The sequence below is a fragment of the Ascaphus truei genome, chromosome 3, assembly GCF_040206685.1.
Source record: "Ascaphus truei isolate aAscTru1 chromosome 3, aAscTru1.hap1, whole genome shotgun sequence".
NCBI lineage: Eukaryota > Metazoa > Chordata > Amphibia > Anura > Ascaphidae > Ascaphus > Ascaphus truei.
Window position 1 is genome coordinate 251867699 of NC_134485.1, and position 16520 is coordinate 251884218.

A 16520-nucleotide genomic window follows, 5' to 3' on the forward strand; every position below is an offset into this window, starting at 1 on the left:
ATCCTGTATGTAAAATAATAAATCATGTATTTATGGGGGGCACAGGGGGTGGGTTATGTATTTAATAAATATAATGATGTTTATTGTGGGGCAGTGTATTGTTTTTATTGTGGGTACTGGGGGTGGGGGAAATGGGGGATTGGCCCCAAGGGTATGTGGGTAGGCCTCCCGGCTGGGTAGTGTGTGAGGGTGGATAGGCCTCACAGAGTGGGGGCATAGTGGGGGAGGGTATGTAGGCCTCCTGAGTGGTGGGGGAGGGTGGGTTAACCCCTTAATGACTGTAGCGGTTAATAACCGCTAAGGTGATTAAGGGGTTAGGGGACATTACAATGGCTATTTTTATTATTGTGTATGTTTTGCAGCACCGGAGGGACATGGGCAGGATGAAGATGAGGATGAAGACGGCCTTCATCGTGGGTGCCTGTAAAAGGTAAGTGTAATATGTTTTTACTGAATTTATTGAAAGTTATATGTATTTATAATGGGCAAATGCATTATTATCCATATGTGGATAATAGAAATTTAGCCCATTACTGTATTGTATGTGTTAGGGGGGTGTATTTAGTTATAAATATTGTTTATTATTTTTAGAGGCGCAACATTGGTTTTGCAGGCCCTCGGGTAGCCGGGGACTCTTGCGGAGACCCTGGGACGGCCCCGGGGATCCCCAAACTCCCGCGGGGACCCCCGCTTGGTGAGCCGGTGACCCCCAGGCACCCGTGGGGTCAGCCGGGGACAACCGCGCGACCCCTGAGCTCTCTCAGGGACCCCCGAGGGGTCAGCCGGGGACACCCGCCGGCCTGTTGTATGGGTTTTGCGCATGCAAAAATGTAAAGCAATAATTTTTTCTAAGTCCAGCTTTTTTGTATCTACCTTGAGCTGACGTGTTCTGTTGAATGCAACTTTCGCGTACGCTAAGGTTGCGTTGCTCAGTGCTTCCCGCTTAAGGGCAGAATTTAACGCAAACAGGGTAACGAACGAGCAAAGTTGGACTTAGAAAAAATTCCTGAATAAAGTCAGTTTTAGAGTGCAAAGTGCCTGTTTACATTGCTTAGTGCATCATGTTCAGCGCAACATCACGTTCTAAGAGCACTTTGCGCTCTAAAAACGACTTAACGGAGCTTAGTTCATGACCCCCTGGGTGTTCTGCTCATCTACATTGCGTGTGGAGTTCTCCCGGCTGATTACAGGGATTATTCTGCACGTGTGGTGGGGGGCGTCACATCCAGTGTGGTCCGATATATAGTACCTTGTGTATCGAGTGACTGCACTCTTTGACAAAGCCCCTTAGGGGTGAAACGCGTCAGAGGTTACTTGTAGGGTTACCCCCTTTTTATCCACTTTTGTTAAAGGATCAATAAATATTTTTTCATGTTATAGCACAGTCAAGCCTCCATTTTTGCTTTGCGGTGCACAGCTGATTTTCTCTCTTCAGTGAGAGGTTGTTAACTGATACTACATACACGCCAACCCAGACGGAGCTGAAAATAATTCAGTAAGTGATTCATTTATTTCACTCATCTATGAAGTTTCCCCGGGAAAATTAGCTATACATATGCAGGACAGTTTTTGATAGAGGTCCAGAGACGGTTATGGGACCTCCCTCGGTCATCCCTTTTCATTTGAACCGCTAAGCTATTTTTCCATCATAGCGGTCCAAGTTGCCATACTTGGTTTTCGTGACATATATTACAGCTCTGTGCTTACCTGGGATGAACAAGCAAATTTTATATACTACATATAACATTATACCTTGGAATTAAGAAACTCTGTAGCACTCATTATGTTTGGGGTGCAACTTACCCCAGTTTTTCTCTGTATCTTCAAGGACTTGGAGCTCGAGTTTTTCTGAAATTGTCCGGAAGGGGTACACAGGGAGCAGTTTCAACAGACACAGTGTTTTGGATAGGCACAGTGGCTAGGGCGGCATGCAGTTCACGTACTTCAGCTTCTTCTGTGATAGCACGTTCTTCCAAGCAACCAAGACGGTTGTAAACATGTCCTTGTTGTTCCTGGATGCCGGCCATGCCATGTTGCATGGAAGCAAACTGCAGAGCCAGGTTCTTGTCTGTTCCAGTGGGATCCAATATAGGGCCTTTTTATTCTGTCAAGGGGGTTGATCTGTGGCTGGAGTGGATCCCAGTGGCAGGAACAGCAGGGAGCGTGGTCTGAGTCACAAGCAGAGGTCGGGGCAGGCGGCAGTTATCGTGGTCGAGGTCAAAAGCAGAGGTTGGAGGCAGGCGGCATATAGCGTGGTCAAGTTCACAAGCAGAGGTCGGAGGTAGACGGCAGATAGTGTGGTCGAGGTCACAAGCGGATGTCGGAGGCAGGCAGCAGATAGCATGGTTGTGGTCACAAGCAGAGATCGGCAGCGAGGAGTCAGAAACAGGACAACAGCAATAGCAGCAGCAGCAGCAAACACAGGAACATAGCAGAAGCTGGAGGAACCAATATAAACAGGCAATCACAGACAAGAAGAGGAAGTTTATATAGGCAGGCTGAGATGTAGAACACAGATGCAAAGGTTTCAGGTTTCAGGTCTGGAATGTTCTATGAGAGAGCTAGCAGAGTAGCAGCAGTCCCAGTGGATATGCATGGATACTGCAGGCTAGAGCATGACATTATCTTTGCATGATCAATTTATGCTGGATAATTAAACCAAAAAAAAAAAAAATATATATATATATATATATATATATATATATATATATTAATTATTAACCTTCAGTATGCTTGCTGCACTGTACATAAACACAATTATTCCACATGCACACGGTCTCAAGCAGTGATAAATGTTATTTTCTCAAATAACAAGAGAATACATTGCTTGGCTTTGAGAGAACCTAATGTGATGGATATTTGTCATATTTAACCAAATTTATAATTTTACAAATTTGTCAATAAATTTGCATATTACAGTATACTGTGTCTTAGCATGTGCAATTAATTCAGGACAATTTCATAATAGCCCTCCAAATAATTGTTTAATTATTTGATTTTTTTGTTTTCTATTCTATTTTAACTTTATTAACCTTCGGTATACAGAAATACAGAAAGATCCCAAACATACACACGGTCTCAGGCAGTGATAATTTGTATTACATTTTCAAGAAGTTCTACTGTAACTGTTTTTTTTCCTCCTTCCAATTCATCCATGCAGTAGTGTAAAACAGACCAATTGAGTTACATTTCCCTCGCCAAGCCACTCACTATCAACACCTAGGGGTCTATGCAGTAAGCGACAAAAAACACTTTTGGCAGGGGTTTGAACACTGCATTTTTTTGGTGAGTTGCTCTCACGGTATGCAGGAAGGCCCGAATAACTTTGAGAGCAACCTTTTCTAAATGGCGAGTAGCCAGTGGCGAGACAGTATGCCTGACGAAAAGGGCTCCATGGTGTTATTCATAATGTAGATGTGCAGGGGGTCTCTGGAGCTTAACCGCGTTGGTTTCAGGTCCGGGGACCCCCTGCTTCCCGAGATACAGGCCCCATTATGGGGTGCCGGTATCCCTCTGCTTTTAAATGTCCCGATCACGTGACCCTGGTATGTAAACAAAGCAGAGAGATACCGGCACCCCTTAATGGGTCTTTATCTCGGGAAGCAGGGGGTCCTTGGACCAAAAACCAATGCGGTTCTGCTCCGGAGACCCACTATACATCTACACTAGAGTCAAAACACACATACTGTATCAATAAACAATAATTCATTACCGTAGCGGATAGCCGCTATAGTAATGAAGCTGCATTAATGTCATTTTTATTAATAGTGTGCGTGTGTGTGTTGTGTATTGCAATGTTTATTGGGTGCAATTGTCCCCAATAAACATGCTATTGTGCCTTAACCCCTTCATTGCCTTAGTGAATAGCCGCTATGGTAATGAAGCTGCTTTAATGTATTTTTATTAATAGTGTGCAGGCTCAGGGGGTCTCCTGAGCTGAACCGCATTGATTTCTGGCTCAGGGACCCCTTGCTTCCTGAGTTACAGGCCCCGGTATGGGGCATCGGGTGCCAGTATCCCATTGTTTACATGTCACACGTCATTGCCCCCAATAAACTTTGCAATACACAACACACCAACCCCATGTGCCCCCAACAACCCCTATACACCCTAACATACATAACATATCTTAATTGTTTGGGAATGCACAAGAATTATACTACACCCCCCCCCCCCCCCGCCTTCTAACACATACAGTACAGTAATGGTCAAAATTACTATTATCCACATATAGATTATAATGCATTTGCCCATTTAAAATACATTAATCACAATAAATAAAATAAATACATCTTGCACTTACCCCTGTCAGGCACCCACGATGAAGGCCATCCTCATCCTCACCCCGTCCCTGCTCTTCGTTGCTGCAAAAAATACACAAGAATAAAAAGCGACAATATAATGTCCCCAAACCCCTTAATCACCTTAGCGGTTAGTAACAACTAGAGTAATTAAGGGGTTAACCCACCCCCACCAACTACCCACCCTGGAGGACTAACCACCCTCCCCCACTACCCACCGTGAGGCCTAACCACCGTCAGCCACTACCAAACAGGGAGGCCTACCCATCCACCCTTGGGGACAATACCCCCTTCACACACCCCCACAACCCACAATAAAAACACTAAAGAGAATAGCCCCACTACCCACCTCCTCGGCCCCACGATAAACATTATCATATTTAATAAACATTAATACATAACCCCCCCACCCCTGTGCCCTCCCATATAAAACATGATTTATTATTTTACTTACAGGGATAATATCCCAGGCCTACGGTAGTCCTGGTGGTCCCGACGGATGTCAGCAGGCCCCACAGTACACCAGGGGGTGTACACGGGGTCTGGGATCTCCGGGTGGTCCCCAATAAGAACTGTGGGCCTCCAAGTGGTCCCTGTGGGTCACCATGGGCCAGCATGGGGTCCACGGGTGGGTACGCAAGTGTCTGGGGGTCCACGGGTCATCCCCACAGGTATCTGCGGCCCTCGGGTGGTTCGGGGGTCAGGGGGCCCTCAGTGGTCCCTGCAGGTCCACGGCCCCCCACAGCTTGGGGGGCCCTCAGTTCTTCCCCGCAGGTGTCCCCCGTGTGTCCGCAGGTGGTACCCGTGGGCGTCCGGGGGTCCTCAGGTTGTCTCCGTAGGTCCCCGCAGACCTAAGGTACCAACCCTGTATGCAAAAAAAAAACATGTCCTTATTCAAATAAATCAATACCCCCCCCTCCCCACCGCCACCAAACCCATACAGTACAATAATGTGCAAAATAACTATTATCCAGATATGAATATTTTCCCACTATTAAACATAAACCAGAATAAACAAAGTAAATAAATATAGTTATACTTACCACAGTAATATGATGGATGTCAGGATACAGCAGGTGTCCTCCGTTGCCACAAAAAATTGCAAATACATGGTAATGTCCCCTAACCCCTCAATTACCTTATTGGTTCATAACCACGAAAGTAATTAAGGGGTTAACCCACCCTGCCCGATACCCACCCACAAGGCCTAACCACCTTCCCCTGGCAACTACCCCCACCCTTCACCCATTCATTTGTACTGTGGCTTCATCATAATATATGGGCATAATTAACCAATATACAAAGAAATGGTTAAGGATTAACAAAACATGCATAAATAAAAACATCACATTGCAAAATCAAACCCAGCACATCTCAAAACCAAAACAAAACAGCACATCTCTAAATCAAAACATCACATATCAAAATCAAAACAGCACATAGCAAATACAAATACAAACATCACATTGCAAAATCAAACCCTGCACATCTCAAAATCAAAACAAAACAGCACATCTCTAAATCAAAACATCACATATCAAAATCAAAACAGCACATAGCAAATACAAAAACAAACATCACATTGCAAAATCAAAACAGCAAATATCAAAATAAAAACAACACATTGTCAATTAAATATGTAACAAATGACAATCAAACAAATTAATTGTACAGTGTGTACATGATGCAAATAATCTGTGCATCATGTAACACCATGCCAATCAATGTTCAAACTAAAAGAAACAATTACAAGCAATATAAAATGACATCCAAACAATAATAAAATAAAAACAAAGCAACAAGTAAATCAACATAAATTACCATCAATTAATCCAATCTAAAATCAATAACATAATTCACTTTTAAAATCCCAAAACCAAACAATTATTAAATAAATGCAAATTCAAAGTAACACCATAGCCAAAATCTGACTACCAAAAAGTAGCCACCATTAAAAATAAACTATTTAAAACACCACACAAAATTACATCTAACTAAATCAAAATACAAATGACATTGATGAAACAGTTCTAAACAAACCAGCAAACTACATATAAAAAACATCAAAACAAGCATTTGCAATACAAGCATTGATTGTCCCTGTACTGTATGTATGTATATCCATATGGAGATACATAAATACAGGAGCATTAAATGGGCATAAAAAAATTAAATGACATGAAAAATAAAAATAATTAACAACCATATATTGTCCCTGTATGTATGTATGTATGTATGTATGTATGTATGTATGTATGAATGTATGTATGTATGTATGTATGTATGTATGTATGTATGTATGTATGTATGTATAGCCATAGGTACATACAGTAATACAGGGACAATAACTTTGCCAAAAAAATAAATCTGTCACATTAAAAAAAAAAAAAAACTGTAAAAATACAATAACATTTAAGATGACGTTATCAAAAGCAAGATGGCTGCTGTCACATGGTACTTGAGCCAATCAGAGCGTGGGAACTAAATCCCAACTCTGATTGGCTGTAGTAGACATGTGACAGAGGGTTGGGGGAGAAAGGATGTGACATCATCCAAAGGCCGTCACATGGAACTTGAGCCAATCAGAGAGTGAGAACTAAATCCTGAAAGGGTGGGGGTAGTTGCCTGGAGAGGGTGGTTAGGCCTCGTGGGTGGGTTTCGGGGCAGGGTGGGTTAACCCCTTAATTACTTTCGCGGTTATTAACCAATAAGGTAATTAAGGGGTTAGGGGACATTACAATGTATTTGCAATTTTTTTTTGTGGCAACGGAGGACACCTGCTATAACCTGACATCCATCATATTGCTGTGGTAAGTAGAACTGTATTTATTTACTTTATTTATGCTGGTTTATGTGTTTAATAATGGGCAAGTAATCTATTATCCATATCCGGACGCCCACGGGTACCAATTGCGGACCTACGGAGGACACCTGCGGGGAAGAACTAGGGGCCCCAAAAAGCTGTGGGGGCCACACAGATTCGCAGGGACCACCCGAGGGGCCCCATACCCCTGTGGGAACCACCCGAGGGCCTCAGACACCTGTGGGGATGACCCAGGGACCCCCAGACACTCGCGGGACCACCTGTGGACCCCATTGTGGCCCACGGCATCTGGCGGGGCCCACCCGGAGACCCCCAGACCCCGTGGGCACCCCCCTCTGGTGCACTGTGGGGCCTGCGGACACCCGTCGGGACCACCGGGGCCTACCGTAGGCCTGGGTATTAATCCTGTAGGTAAAATAAAAAATCATGTTTTGTTGCGGGGCACAGGGGGTGGGTGGGTTATGTATTAATGTTTATTAAATATGGTAAAGTTTATTGTGGGGCCTAGGAGGTGGGTAGTGGGGCTATTCTCTGTAGTGTTTTTATTGTGGGTAGTGGGGGTGGGTGAAGGTGGTATTGCCCCCAAGGGTGGGAGGGTAAAGCTCCCGGGTGGGTAGTGGGGGTGGGTGATTAGTCCTCCCGGGTGGGTAGTGGGGAGGGTGGTTAGGCCTCCCAGGTGGGTAGTGGGGGAGGGTGGTAAGGCCACCCTGGTGGGTAATGGATGTGGTTGGGTTAACCCCTTAATTACTATAGCGGTTACTAACCGCTATGGTGATTAGGGGGTTAGGGGACATTATATTGTCGCTTTTTATCCTTGTGTATTTTTTGCTATACTGAGATAGAAAAGGATCCCCTTATGCGGCACTAGGAACACCTAATTAAGTTTAAAAAAAATCAATTTTATTATAATTATTAAAATATACGTGTGAGGGATAAAGGACAAACAACAAAAACAAACATGTAAACACAAGGTTAAAAATTTGGAGAGTGTTAACAAGGGTAGTGGAGGAGTACTTAAAACAACACTGGGTGAAGTTGCTAAATGTAACTACTACCCAACAAAATTGTTGTTTGTGTTGAACTCCTAATGTCCTCAATTGGATATGGTAATCCCTATATATGTATCAGAGTGGTAGTATAAGAACTGTAAAGGTGATGGACTCACTCAAAATTGTATAGTGAGCTTAAAGAACTTATTTGAATACCACTAAAGTATATAATTTGCTGTGGAGAGCTAAATAGACAGAGCTCATATCACCTATTAAGCCTAAAACCCCACATGGGTGGGTGGGATAATCACCCCTCTACCTCTGAGCAAAAACCTGCATGGTTTTCACGGCCCAATCAGGGCCTTGGGAACCATTTGACCAAAATGTGATGTCATAGTCCTATAAAAACCTATGTCGTCTCATTTTGAAGCCAGACGCTGAGGAGGAAAGACCTCCTACAGAAGAAAAAAGGCCAGGGCGTGGCCGAAGAAGAGAAGAAGACCCCGGAAGAGAGCGGAAGAAGAAACAAGAAACAAGAAAGAAGAATACAGATGAAGATGGATTACAAATAGAAGACCCCTGGATTGTTTTTTTATTATTTTATGGTTTATTATTTTATGGGTTCCTGTGCGTGGATTGGTTCGAGAGTAAGGTGTTCAACGGGAGTCGGTGAGATTGGTTAAGTAATGGTAAGTCAACAAAAGAAATGTTTTTTTTTACCTGTACATGTTTTTTTTTTAATTTTTACATGTGATATATTTTTTTTTATTACAGATCATTTCTTGCCACTGTATGTATGTATGTATGTCTCGATCGATATATACATACAGGGTAAGAAATGATTTGGTAGAAAATGCTTGTTTTGCTGTCTTTAAAATGTTTTTGGCTATGCTGCTATGCATAAATGTGTGTGTAATATAATTTGGAATTAGATAAATGTAATTGTTGGTGTTGTATGCTGTAATTTAGGTTATGGTGAGGCTTGCTTTTGTATATTGGATTCTTTTTGGTGCTTATATTTTGTCTGATGGTAACTTGTTTTGTTTAACGATTGAAATAGTTAATTGTGTAATTGTTATGGATGGTATTTTAATTGTTTTGGGATTTGATTAATGAACATGGAAGGGAAGGGGAGGGTTAATTCCCACTTGTGATGCTAACCAGGAGTAGGCAATGTTTGATCATGGTATAAAAATATAAACATCTTCATAGCATAGGACAGTTCATAAGACTCAGGATTCCAGATAGTCCAATGTTAAACACATTCCCATAGATTATGCCACTAGCCATATAGGTAAGTCTTATGTGGTGTACAAAAGGGTAATATGGTGCTCAAGTATGTAGTCCCATTACTTGTGATTGTTAAAGTCATTAATGAAGTAACCTCCTGGGACTTGAATACAGTACAACTATAAGAAGGGCTCCAGTTACCCTGAAGGCAGGGGTAGTTGCATGAAAACACCCACCCTTAGCCTCATTGGGCTGGCCCCCAGTAGTACTAACAATTGAATGTGTAAATCACCAGGGTTACTCACAATCTGCGTGCTGTCGCCAGAGGGTAGAATCCAATACAGAGTAGGTTGAAGCAACGCACAGCAAGAAGGGGGTGACAGCAGGTCTGGCAAAAATCTTCTTTATTGTGGAAGCATTAAAAATGTGGAAGGCTGCAACCTTCTACGCGTTTCGTGCAATGAAAGTTGCACTTTATCAAGAAGTCAGTTTGAACATGGTATGACACGCTATATATAGGGACAGTCTGCCGTTTTGTCGCCAAAAAAACACACTCTTTGGAATTTGCATAAGGATTGTATTACACACAGCTGTGCCAGCGCTATGCCAGAAGCGACTAATTACCTGTTCAGCCCCATGAGACATCCGCCTGCCAAACACTCCTGCTCTGTGGAACGCACAGCAGGGCAATGGAGGGCGAAATCTCACGAGATGCGTTCCAGGGTAGTCCCGACTGCTCGCGCATGCGCAGTGTGCCTGTAAAATTGAAAAAGAAATCCCGGTCCCTTTAAAGGGAACAGCTACTGTTCTATAAGTGCGCGCATGCGCATGAGTGGCTTTGTTTGTGTAAATAATGCAAGAACGATGGAATAAATATTGAATGGAGTATTAATCATTTTCTGAAATAAAACATCAATAGATAGACATTTTCAATTTTTATCTAATAAAAGCATAACAAATATGTCTGGCTGAGGATCATATTGTCATGACTACACAATATGGTTCTAGTGTTCCAAATAAAGCAGCACAATCATGTAGCTAATATAAAAAAAAAAAAAAAATGTTTATTTATGAAAAGTTAGCAACTTTGTACCAAAATTGTAAAACAATATACAATGTTAATTCTAATATCATTAGGTTGGGCAAGACATTTCACTCAATGGAAACAACTTTATTGATTCATGACGGTTGTAAAAAAGTTAACAAAGGAGAATTGCTGTAGACACTTATGATTGTTTTTTCTGAATTGTTCTTTTGATTTGATTTGATTTTCTGTAATATAGTGGATGAGGAATTATTGAATACTTTTTCTTTTTTCTTTTTTCTGTTTAGTTTTCTCCTCTGTTCTTCTGGATGGCTGTTTAAATGTTTTTAATATAGGTATAAGTTAGGATAAAAGTTATGTATATATTTTTATATTATTTGATTAAATTTTTGTTTTTAATTTGATGTTTATTACACATTTTGTATGTATGGGGTACAGTCTGCCTAATAAGTTTATACAATTCAGAACTATTTATGTGCCTCACAGTTGGTGTATTACTTCCCCCATCAGTTTGGTACATGTTATGGGTGTCTCCATAGGTTTATGGGGCATTACCATCATTGTCTCTCCTGTGGTGGTGGTTTACACCAATATTCTGCCGTTCTTGCATTATTTACACAAACAGAGCCACTCATGCGCATGCGCGCACTTATAGAACAGTAGCTGTTCCCTTTAAAGGGACCGGGATTTCTTTTTCAATTTTACAGGCACACTGCGCATGCGCGAGCAGTCGGGACTACCCTGGAACGCATCTCGCGAGATTTCGCCCTCCATTGCCCTGCTGTGCGTTCCACAGAGCAGGAGTGTTTGGCAGGCGGATGTCTCATGGGGCTGAACAGGTAATTAGTCGCTTCTGGCATAGCGCTGGCACAGCTGTGTGTAATACAATCCTTATGCAAATTCCAAAGAGTGTGTTTTTTTGGCGCCAAAACGGCAGACTGACCCTATATATAGCGTGTCATACCATGTTCAAACTGACTTCTTGATAAAGTGCAACTTTCATTGCACGAAACGCGTAGAAGGTTGCAGCCTTCCACATTTTTAATGCTTCCACAATAAAGAAGATTTTTGCCAGACCTGCTGTCACCCCCTTCTTGCTGTGCGTTGCTTCAACCTACTCTGTATTGAAGTCTTATGTGGTGGTCTGGGTAACCGTGTGTGGGACTGATCACATAAATGGATTACTCACTGCTGACCTTGGGGATATCCTGGTCCTGTCCTGCGTGCTCCTACCAAGAAACAATTGAAGAGAGTACAGGGAAAACGGCGGTGCATCTGCTGCTGCTGCTGCTGCTGCTGAAGATTGGAAACCACAAACTGCAAACCACAAAATATCCTAGGTGCAAAAATTTATTTTAGGGCATAGTAACAGCCAAAAAGAACACTCTGACGCATTTCACGTGGTATCCCACGCTTAATCAAAGAGTTTAAGCGTGGGATTTGATTAATGAATGCTAATTTATTTCTGTTCACTTGCTTGGTTTAAATATTATACTTGTTTGGATTTAATGGAATTTTGTTTGGAATATTTTTTTTTTTGTAAACTTGTTCTTTATTTGCATTTTTTGTTAAGACCAATGGGGAGTGGGGTACAGAACATAAAAAGGGGAGGATGTTACTTTTGAATTACATAGTTTTTTATCAGGTCTATAACATCGTTTAGTGGTGAGACAATAATGACATCACTGTTGGGACAGCGTACAAAATAACTAGTACAATAATTTAACTTAAAAAGACTGGGAGAGGGAAAAGGAAAAGACAAAAAAAGAATGTCATTACTTTAGCAACAGTTTTCCACTTGTCGGTGTACCATAACAGTAATACTAACACAACAATAGGTAAGCACACGTACCTTTGTGGACTATTGAGTACCGAATACCCTCCAGGCCCACCTCCTCGTTTTAGACCGAAACGAACCATATCACACCAAGGTTTCCTCAGAAAATATGTGTATTTTTTTTTTTTTCCTTGTTTTTTTTTTTTTCCCTCTCCCCCCCCATCCTTAACTTATGTGTTTTTAGGGCACTTCTATTATGCGTTTTTCAGATTTGGAGAGTTCCCCTAGTAATATATCTATGTCCTATATAAGTTCTTCTCGGTTCCCAGACTTCTAAGTATTTCTGTAAAGTGTCGTTTTGTATCCCCGTCAGTTTTTCCATAAAACAGATCCTCCATAATCTCGCTTTTACAGCGTGTATGGCCGGCTGCTGTTCCTGTTTCCAAGCTTTGGCTATTTCGCATCTGGCCGCTGTATATATGTGTGTCAGTAGTTTGTCGTCAATTTTTTCCATGGTTTCAATTGGCCTGCATAGCAGTACCTTCCAGGGGTCTAGGGGGAAGGTGTGCCGAAGTATTGTCTGTGCCATATCATGTGTGGCCTTCCATAGCTTTGTAACCTTTGGGCACGTCCACCACATATGTACAAACGATCACTGCTGGCCACACCCCCTTGTACACAATGGAGACATGTTTCTGAAAAATTTGGACAGTCGTAGTGGGGTGTAGTACCATTGGTGGAACATTTTATATGCATTTTCTTTATTAATACACATGTGGAGCTCTTCGCTATTCCTTCAAATATGTTATTCCACTGCTCCTGATCTAGTTGTTCTCCCAACTCCTCCTCCCACTTTGTCATCAATTTGGGTTTTATCTCCGGTTCCGTTTTACCCTCCGCAAGTATGCTGTATACTGTAGAGATCAGACCTTTTTTGTCCTCCCCTATGAGGCACAAATCCTCAAATGCTGTGAAGTCACTATATGGACCTGTCCTCTGTATGTGGTCCCTCAATTGAAGATACCTAAAAAAGGCCGATTCATGAAGGCCATTTTCTCGTGTTACTGTCTCGAACTTTTTAATATCTTTGTGTGCCCATAGGTCTTTTACCCTTGTGATTTCTGCCTTGCTCCAATCCTTAAACGCTATTGGTTCCGTGCCCGGGATAAAGCTAATATTGTCAAATAGTGGTGTCATCTGAGATTTGAGATTGGATAGCCCATGTTTGAGTTTCAATGAATCCCACATGGTTAGTGTCACGCCTGTATGCCCGCAGATCTGGCAAGACCCCAAAACTGAGGTGGGAACGGTATTACCACACACCCACAGCAGTGGGGGCAAGCCCGGAGTGTGGTATGGCGTTGCTGGGCCTGTTGGAAAATAGTTAGTATACTTGCAACGTCTTGGTGGTATAACGTAAGAATGGTTGTGTCCGTGCGCCAAAGTCCAGGGATCCAGAAAGCAGAGTAGTCTAGTTCGTAAGCCAAGTCCAAGGGTTCCAGAGGTCAGCAAAGTAGAGTTCGTAGCTAGGTTCAAGGGTAACAGAGAGCAGGGTAGTCCAGGATGAGCAGGGGTCAAAACCATGGAAATCCAAAGATAAACAGGAGCAGGTACAGGCTGGAACACAGAGAGAGCAAATCATAGGACTGCACACACAGGGATAACAGGAACTATGCAGAGCCATGATAGAGAGTGCAGACAGGGATTACAAAGGAGGGAACACCAATAGGAGAGAGGAGGAGCAGAGGGAGAAGTGAAAGACAGCAGGGATAGGTCAGGAGGAGAAGAGGAGGCGACAGAAGAGTCAGACACAAAGATAGCTTGCAGGGCATGGGAGGAGGAGTTAAGAGACTGAAAGGCTTTAGAAAAGGAGCATGTGCGCGTGCCCTCTGTAAACTGAGAGTGCGCGCGCACAGTCTGCATCACGAGACGCGCGGAGCGCCGTGCCGCGGACACACCTGTGGAGGGGAACGGAGGAACGGAGGAGACAGCCACCGGAGGTGAGGGAATGGAGGCGGACAGTAAGGGGACCTGAGAGCGGGGAGTGTCGCCACCGGGGCTCGGGAAAGTGCGGGTGCGCGAGACTTGCGGGGCGCGCGCCATGGCAAGGGAACGGCGTCAGAGGCTGCCAGAGCGGAACCGGAGTGGGTAAGCGAAGAGAGGTTGGCAGGGGAAGGGACAGAGAGGGTGACATCAGGAGCATAAGAAGGGGAAGGAATCCCCTGAACCGTCACAGTTAGTGAGTGTGTGATAGATTCCACTGGCACCCTCAGAACTGGTCTTTCTTCTTTGTTAACCACAGTATCATTTCTAGAGATGACCCTGATATCATATCGGACTCAATTTCCACCCACTTTTTCCTCTGTTTATGTGCATGCCAGTGAACCAGTTGGCTTACATGTGCCGCTTGATAATATTGCCACAAGTGTGGCAAGGCTAGCCCTCCTGACTGTCTATAGAGTGTGGGTACTCGCTTTTTTGTTATTCCATATGAATTTTGTGATTTCTTTCTGTAACTCTTGTATATCCCTAGCCCTGACCTTCACTGGCAGTGTGTGGAATAGGTACAAGATTCTAGGTAGTAAGTTCATTTTAATAGCGTTTACTCTCCCCATCCATGATATATGATACCTGAACCATTCTTCTAAGTCTTTTTTCAGTGTTTTTATTAGTGCTGGGTAGTTTGTCTCATATATAGTGTCAGTCGTGTTGGTCAACCAGATTACCAAGTACTTTATGGCCTGTGTCTTCCATGCAAAGTCAAAGTTTATTTTTATTAGCTTTAGTTGTTCTTGAGGGAGGTTTATATTTAGGGCATTCAAATTTTTCATTATTTATTTAGAACCCTGATAATTTCTGGAACTCTGACAGGTTACTAAATAGGTTTGGGAGGGAGGTGAAGGGTTTTGAGATTGTTAAAAATATATCATCGGCGAACAATGCCAGCTTGTATTCTTTTTGTTTTACCTTAATCCCACCGATATCTGAGTTCGCCCTGATTTGGGCTGCTAGCGGTTCTATCGCCAATGCGAACAATAGGGGTGACAGAGGACATCCTTGTCTTGTACCATTTCTGATGCGGATTTTCTCGGTCTGCATATTAATATAGGATACTTTAGCTGTGGGTTCTCGATATAGTGATGTAATAGCTTTCATAAAGTTGCCTTTCACTCCAAATGCCCTAAGTGTCTCTGTAACAGGGGAGTTATCCCTGTTCAGGTAATGTGCCTCTAATCCAGCAGTGTGGTGGTTAACTGCTGGTAGTCAATTAACAAACACCACCTGCCTGATTAGACTGCTTAGATATGCCTGTCTTTTGAGACAGGAAGAGAGACTCCTTAGCTCACGTGTGAGCTGAACAAGGAAACAGAGCAGAGGTTCTTGAGTCTCCCAGGAGAGACTGACCAAGAGAACACAGATCTCTGGAGCTGACAAATAAGACTTCTAAACCTGGATGCTGATAATCCGGAGAAAAGGCAGCAACCCTGGAAACAGATAAGACTTTATTTTCCATTGACTGTTGTCTATATATATATTTATCTATTTGACTTGGGCTGATGAATAGCCTGGGTAGCCACCCAGTTAAAAGGGGCTGGAATAGAAGGATACATATATGCCAAAGTGGAGCAAGTTTTATTGGGCTCACTATTTCTCTGATGTTGATTATTGCTGTGTTTAAAGCGACAGGCACAATAAAGCTGTGTTTTAATTTCACCTTAAAACAGTCTCCATTATGTACCTCTGCACATGTCCTCCTACATATGGTGTCAGAAGTTTGGGATGAGAGGTAGGCCTTTGAAGTTAAAAGTGCCCGGAGATTTCCTGTGAAATTTGTTTGCTTTTTGCCTACAAACAGCCTAAACAAAAATATCTCATGCAGCAGAGACCAGAGTTAAAGCGACACACCCCGGCAGGAAATCACTGCACTGAAACTCACAAAACCACAGATGGACTCTTTTCCTCAATCCCAAGAGGAGGGAGAGAGAGACTGCTGAAGCAGGTAAACCTTATTTGCCTATCACAATAAAGTGTAATATGGTCATTGAAATAGGGGTTTTGCCTACCAGCCGTAGTCAGGGTTCAAGAAGTGAGTTAGCCCTTAAAGGGGATAGGCGTTTGTTGTTTTCAAATGTTTCGCTGAAGCAGTGAATACAGATGGTGACCCACGAGCGGTACTGATTCTGCAAATAAAGGTTGCCACACCGCATAGGACTACCAGCTGTGAATTGAGTATATGCAGAAAAGTGTGAAAATTGATGCAAGACTGTGCTGAAGCAGGGGAATTTTCAGCAAACAAATGCTGAGTGTAAAATTGCCCTACAGGGGAAAAAGGGATTTCTGAACTGAGTAAAAG